Consider the following 7,908-nt stretch of genomic DNA (forward strand, 5'->3'; position numbering starts at 1 on the left):
CCACCCAGGCGCCCCAGAAATTTTATTCTTAAAAGGGCTGGTATTCTCTGAAAATTTATGGCAAAATTAAGGCTGTCATTTAGGCTCCCAAGTAACAGCTTCACAGAGATTTCTGGAAGTTCTTTGAAATGATAATCATTCTTGTATGTGCCCAAATGACTTAAGAGCAATATAGACCTGTGTCAGAATGTGCATTCTAAGGGAATAAGTCACTGGTGACTGTGTGGAGGAAACGTAGGTAAGGCCTTGTTTGGGAGTTAGGGGGAGATGGCTTCTATCTCTTTCAGGTGCTGTTGCCTTAATGTACTCTGAGATTGTAGGATCCTGTTATATTATAAAAACATACATTAGAAAATATCACAAAATGATAAACTAATATATAACATCTCTGTCCTTTATCTCTGTAAGTATCTTCTAATTCCTCTTCAAGCTATTTCTGTTTTTCAGTCAAGTGATTTTGCTTCAAGTCCAGACTAAAAATGGAAAGTTGGCCTGAGTTATTTACCTGCATATATATATATATATATATATATATATATATATATATATATATACACACAGAATTTGATTCCTTTATTTTTCTCATCCTCCACCTCCAATCCATTGGCATGCCCTGTGGGCTGCTCTACGGAGGAGACTTCAGATGTGTGTGCCTCCCATTGTCCCTACTGCTTATGCCCTAGCTCAAGCTGCGCTCATCTTCTTTTATTTCTTAAGTTTATTCATTTTTGAGAGAGAAAGCATGACCAGGGAGGGGCAGAGAGAGGGGGACAGAGGATCTGAAGCAGGCTCTGAGCTGACAGCAACGAGCCCGATGCAGGGCTCAAACTCACAAACTATGACGTCATGACCTGAGGTGAAGTCAGACACTCACCTGACTGAGCCACCCAGGTACCCAACTGCCATCATCTTCTTACCCCTCTCCTCACTTCCAATATTGATTTCCCCCTTTCTGCTTACCACAATAGTTTGTTAGTATATTAGTCTGCTAGGACTGCTATAACAAAATATCACAGCCTGGAAAGCTTCAACAACAGAAATTTAATTCTAATTTAATACTAATTATGTAAAGGTCATATCTCCAAATACTGTCACCTTGAGGGGTAGGGCTTCAATATGAATTTGGGGTGGTGGGGAGGACACAACCTAGTCCATAGCAGTTGGATGGATCTTTAAAAAGTTAAAAATCAGATCAGGTTTCTTCCCTGTGTAAAACTCTCCAATGGTGGGGCATGTGAGTGGCTCAGTTGGTTGAGAGTCCAACTCTTGATTTCGACTTGGGTCGTGATCCCAGGTCATGGGATTGAGCCCTGTGTTGGGCTCTATGCTGAATGTGGAGCCTGCTTAAGATTCTCTCTCTCTCCCTCTGCTCCTCTGCCCACCACTCATGCGTGCTCTCTCTCTCTCAAAATAAAATAATAATAATAATAATAATAATAATAATAATAATAAACCCCTCCCAAATGGCTTCTCATCACTCTGAAGATAAAATCCAAACTCCTTACCTTGACTTTCAAAACTCTATGTAATCAGGTCCCTGTCTACCCATATTACCCAGGGCCATATCACACAACCTCAGGAGTCATGGTTCCCACACAACAGAATCATTTATGCAGAAACCCTCATCTGTGCTACTTTCAGTACATCTTGATATATCATCAGGCATCCTCGCTGTTTGGTCATCTGCAGAGGCGGATGGACTCTGCTCACCCAAAGTTAGGTTCAGATGTCCAGCCACATGATGCCACCCACACATCCTCAGAAGGTAGAACAAGATTTGTTACTTACCTTATATGAGATCTTTGAGGAGAGCAGGGCAGGTTCCCCCCCACCCCAAGCAGGTCTGCAGTGGCTTTCAAGACCAAGGAAATGAGATTGGCCTGGTTTTTTTTTTTTTTATTGTGGATTGGGGGTAGGGCTGCGGTGGCTAGGAAAGGGGCATGACTTGTTTGAGTCTCCTTCCAGAATTAAAGGAGGAAGTGCTGAACTTTTCTCATCAGCTTGTCCAGATATGGAACCCAAAGTGAAGAAGAGGGCATGAGGCTTAACAGCAATCAAATATCAAATATCAAATATCAAAAATCCATCAGAACTATACTCCTCCAGCTTTTTGTTCCTCAAGAGGTCTTGACTCTTTTTGGTCTTTTGCTCTTGCATATAATTTCAAGGATCATCTCAAATCTCATAATAAGCCCTGTGAGGATTTTTATCAGAATTGCACTGAATCTGTATATAAGTTGGGAGAATCACTGACATCTTTAGGATATTGAGCCCTTGCATCAAAGAACAGTGTGTATCTATTTAAGTGTTCTTTAATATTTCAATAAAAATAAATGATTTTCTCTGTTCAAGGATTTTATGATATTTAGTCATATATATGTTACATTTTTTGCTGCTTTCATAAAATTGTTTTATATGAGGGGCACCTAGGTGGCTCAGTTGGTTAAGTGTCTGACTTTGGCTCTGGTCATGATCTCGCTGTTTGTGGGTTTGAGCCCCATGTTGGGTTCTGTGGTGACAGCTCAGAGCCTAAAGCCTGCTTCAGATTCTGTCTCTCTCTCTGTCCTTCCCCTGCTCATACTGTCTCTCTCTGCCTCTCAAAAAAATGAATAAATTTAAAAAAAATTTAAAAACATTATTTTATATGAAATTGTGTTCCCAACTGAATCATACCTTATCAAGTAAGATAATGCTCCTTATCAGGTGAAGGAAGTTCCATTGTATTCCTAGTTTGCCAAGAATTTTTATCAAGGATAGGTATGAACTTAATCAAAACTGTTTTTTAAGTTTGTTTATTTTGAGGGAAGAGTAGGGGCGGGAAGAGAGATAGGGAGAGAAAGAATCCCAAGCAGGCTCTGTGCTGACAGCACAGATGCAAGGGAGCACCGATGTAAGGCTCAGCCTCAAGAACCATGAGATCATGACCTGAGCCAAGATCAAGAGTTGGCTGTTTAACCGACTGAGCCATGCAGGTGCCCTCAAAACAGTTTTTTGGCTGTTAGTATGCCTTGTACTTTTTTGTCAAAAGCCAGACATGATGTACTGAATGAAAGGAACTCTGGTAAATAGTCCTTTAGTAGTGTAGTGATAAAGTATAGAAGGAGGGAAAGTGTTGGAGAGTGTTATGATTAAGTCTCTTTTAGTAAACCTGTGGCCCTGGTCTGTGAACTTCAAAAGTGCTTCTCAGATTTCCCTTCCCATTTAAGATGAGACAAGATGGCTTGGGAAGGCTAGAGTTGTGTATTTCCCATCTTTACATGGAATGCTATAGGAGGGCTCAATTTGGATATTTCTCTTGTCTCACATAGAAAGTTAGGGCCAGGTGGAGTTGGCTATTTCCCTTCCATTAGGTCGGTTATGTTCAGATAAAATCTTCAACAGGTTAGCCTTTGTTAAAATAGTTTCTTTTGAGGGCACGGCTTATTATGAAAAACAGAATGCTCTGGTGTATTTCAAAATGATTACTTTTCCCTTATCCCTGTCAGAAACAGGAGGGTTTTTTCCTTTGATATTCCCTACAAGAACCTGTAGAGGCTCCTGGAGGTTAAAAAATCACCAAGATGTGGGGGGCTTCTTCGATGACTGGATTCCTATGGAGTTTTAAATTCTGTTTTGTCCACATTGAAGCTCCAGCAATTTATCAATTATAGTTTAGATTTTTAATGCAGAATGGATCATAGACCTAAATGTAAAACATAAAAGTATAAAACTTCTAGAAGAAAGCATATAAGAAAATCTTTGTGACCTTGAGTAAGGAAAAGAGTTCTTAGACATGACAACAAAAACATTATCCATAGGAAAATGGGATAAGTCAGACTTTATCAAAATTGAAAACTATTCTATTAAGAGGAAGAAAAGACAAGACACGGACTGGGAGAAAATATTTGTAAATCACGTATCTGACAGATAAATAGTATCTAGAATATGTATACTCTCAAAACTCAGCAATAAGAAAACAACTCAAAAACCAAGTTGGCAAAAGAATTGAATGGACATTTCATCAAAGAAAGTATACAGTTAGCAAATAAGATGTTCAGCATCCTTAGTCATTAGGAAAATGCAAAGTTAAAAACACATTGGATATCACTACTCATTAATTAGAATGGTTTATTTTTTAGGCTGACGTGTGGGCAGTTCTTTGGTGGCTGGGTAAGTAGGGAAAGGACACCTGTGGTGGTTGGCAGCTGACTTCCAGTGGGCACAGCTCACCACAGTTATGCAGAGGTTGTCAGAGTGGAACTGCATTGAGATTGTGAATAAATTGATTGCTCAGAAAGAGATGGAAGTAGTTTACACACTCGATGGGAAGGAATATATTATTCCAGCTCAAATTAGCAAAGAAGTGAGAGATGAGCTATGTGTCTGAGGCTGTTGAGTAAACGTTGATCTGCAACAGGTAATCAATGTGGATCTGATTCTTGCTGAAAATAGAATTGGTGACATTGTTAAATCAGAAAAGCACATTCAGCTAGTATTGGGGATAACTGATAGATGAGAACTATTTGTATCTGTTATAGGAGGTAAATGACAAATTGCAAGAAAGTGATCAAGTCACCATATCCCAACTGTGTAAAACCTATGATCTTTTGGAAACTTTCTGACACAGGCACTAACTCAAAGACTAGATAGACTTATTAATGGCCACATGGCTCTCTTAATAACAGAGGAGCAATATTTACTGAAGCTTTTATAGCTTGACAAAGCATGCATCGTGGACTGTTCAGTGCTATTACCCAGCCTACAGCAGTGAATTCTCTGATTTTAAAATCCGGATGTCAAGAGCAGGTACTTTACTCTGTGTTTGAGGAACTTGTTAACAATGGATGTTTATGGGGCTCTGTGGTTGGTGGAAGACAGGACGAGGCAGTGTTCATTCCTGACATTCACTCCAGAACACATCAGGCAGAATGGCTATCTAGAATTTGATGCTTTGTCCAGACTTGGAATCCTAGATGCTGTGACCTACATAAAGAAAAGATAGAAGACCTACACAAGTCTTGTCTTCGAAAGCAGCGATTTGCAGATCACGTGGAAGCATCGGTAGAGGAAGCCATCAGCTCTGGAACATGGTTGATATTGTACCCCTGTTTCTCAGTTCTTTATCAGTTGAGGATGCTGTGATATTGCTTCAACAGGGCGATGAGAGCATTCTGCAAGCAGGTTTCAGCTGTAGTCTTTAGTGACACCATTGTAGTCAGTGGAAAATTTCTGAATAACTGCATAGAACTATTCGGTGAGCTGATGCACCAGGAAGCTGAAAAGGAACTGAAAAATAATCTGTTCACTTAATCACTGAAGAAGATCTGAAACAAGTCTCCATTTTAGAATGCATTAATACAAGTACAAAGGATAAAAAAAGATGAAGGAAAGGGAAAAGCAACAGAGGGGAATGGAAGTGTGAGAGGAGGTAGCAGCAATGCCAGAAAGTACACAGTTTTAAAAATCAAGAAGAAAGCAAGAAAAGATGATAGTGATGATGAGTCATCTCACACTGGGAAGAAGAAACCAGAGATCACTTTTATGTTCCAACATGAGATTGAAGATTAAAAATAATTTTTTTTAATCTTTATTTATTTTTGAGAGAGAAAGAGACAGAGGGCAAGCAGGGGAGGGACAGAGAGAGAGGGAGACACAGAATCCAAAGCAGGCTCCAGGCTCTGAGCTGTCAGCACAGAGCCTGATGTGGGGCTTGAGACCACAGACCATGAGATCATGACCTGAGCCGAAGTCGGAAGCTTAACTGACAGAGCCACCCAGGCGCCCCTCTTCCTGTTCTCTTTTTTTTGGGAGTGAATTCCTTCATCTTGTCATTTTGGAGGAAGAAGAAAATTAATAAAATTAAAAATTAAAATTAAAAAAATTAAAAACAAAACAAAATCAAAGAAAGGAAGCTAGATCCAAGGTGTGTTTCGGTTTGCTTATTGAAAGAAGCTTGATAAAATAGAGAAAAAAGGGAAAGGAAAAAAAAGTAAGAAAGAATTTTATAAATTAAAAAATTTATATAAGGAAACAGGATAAAGCAAAGTAAAATATAAAATTAAAAATAAAGTAAAAAAATAAAAATAAAATTTTCTCTATCCAAGAAAGAGAAAGAAAAAATAAAACAATTTAAGCAAAAACAGAAGCAAAGAAAACAGATAAATAAATCAGAAAACAGAATGAAACCCGAATGAAGTTACATCCAGTTTCCGCTAGAACTGAAACTATGAAGCACTCTATACTCCCTATATTAAGCAGGTGGAAGTATTTGTGTTGGTCTTCTTGGGGATGTACTTGGAGGGTGCAGTTGGGCAGGGTGTAATGGCTCCGTTATCCACTAGGTGGTGCTGCTTAGCTTACTGGGGTGGATCCGTGTGCATGTGCACATGCACCTGTACGGGAGAGGTGAGAATAGCTTCATCCAGCTCCCTAGTCTTTGGTGCAAGAATTTCGCACTTACCCGCCCTTGGTCAAGCACCCCTCCTTTGTCTCAGGCCTCTGTCCACTACCCACCTCTCCCCTGTGTGTGGCCCAAGTTGTCTGCCTGACAAGCAGCACCTCCCTCCAGAGTTTTATCTCACGTAGGGTTGTGTTTCAAAAACCCCACACTTCAGAGACCCCTGTGGCTTGGACCTGTGCCAGCTCTCTGGGGGAGGGTCTCGCTGAGCAATGGCCAGGTGCTGGCTTGCCCCAGAAAACGTTTGTGCAATTGTGCAGCGGCAGAGGTTCAGACATTATGGCAAATCACAACACACAGAAGGTGCCAGGTTTTGCTGCACTTTGACATCTTTGTCCCAATACCTGCAAACAGCTGCTCTCTGGGGTCTGCCGGGACCTTTGCCTGTGGAGAGGCCATATGGCCTCTATGAAATGCACTCCAAGCAGGGGAACCACTTCTCCCCATGTGGCACATGGACCCCTCTTACCCGCTGCCTGCTTCTAGGGATTCGTCCTACTTCCTCACCAGAGCACCACCAGGCAATGAGCTCTGGAACTTTAGACTCTGCGCTCCACCGTTTATAGAATCTTGATGGTATTGAAACCCTCTCCTTTCTCCCCATCAATGGTTTTGGGGAGCAGATTTCTTGTCCGATCCCCTGCTAGTGTTTTCACTCTTTTCTTTCTCTCCAGCTACTTTCAGGGGAGTGCTTTTCTTGCACAATCCCGGTGCACCACACTCTCCCCTGTCCTTTTTCACTCTCTGCCCTCTCTCCGCAAAAACGACTCGCTACCCTCCATGGCTTTTCTCTCTCCCGATTCACCTCTCTGCACTGCATACCTGCCGAGTTCTGTGGCTCATATTATGCAGATTGTTGCGTTAATCCTCAGATCAATTTCCTCGGTGTTCAAAATGGCCTGATGCTGATCTAGCTGTGTTTTAGGGATGAGACAAGCTCAGGGTCTCCATACTGCCTCTGCCAACTTTACTCTCTCCTCAAAAATCGTGCATTTTGAAATTAGTAGAGGATGTTTTAATCCTAAAATTGAGAAATTTGCAAAACAAATTTATTACTAAGCTCTTGTTCTTATTTCTGGTATAAAAGTGAACTTTTATGTGGTTGAGGGATTTCAGGGAAGCCTTCATAGGTGCAGAAGAATACCAGAGGAGCCCATACATTGCTGTGCTCTATTCTACGTTTATTTATTTTTGGGACAGAGAGAGACAGAGCATGAACGGGGGAGGGGCAGAGAGAGAGGGAGACACAGAATCGGAAACAGGCTCCAGGCTCTGAGCCATCAGCCCAGAGCCCGATGCGGGGCTCGAACTCCCGGACCGCGAGATCGTGACCTGGCTGAAGTCGGACGCTTAACCGACTGCGCCACCCAGGCGCCCCAACTGTGCTCTATTCTAAAACAACATGCTAACAAGAGTGAGAAAAAAAAAATAAAAGCTACTTCTTAATAGGTATAAGTTGCATTATAACGTTA

The 7,908-nt window shown here is 41.2% G+C and overlaps 1 pseudogene; it reads left to right on the top strand.

Moving 5' to 3' along the window:
- Positions 1-4,153: 4,153 nt before the first annotated feature.
- Positions 4,154-5,602, top strand: LOC101098472 (annotated as a pseudogene).
- Positions 5,603-7,908: the final 2,306 nt, after the last annotated feature.

The sequence above is a fragment of the Felis catus genome, chromosome B4 (assembly GCF_018350175.1).
Source record: "Felis catus isolate Fca126 chromosome B4, F.catus_Fca126_mat1.0, whole genome shotgun sequence".
Taxonomy (NCBI): domain Eukaryota; kingdom Metazoa; phylum Chordata; class Mammalia; order Carnivora; family Felidae; genus Felis; species Felis catus.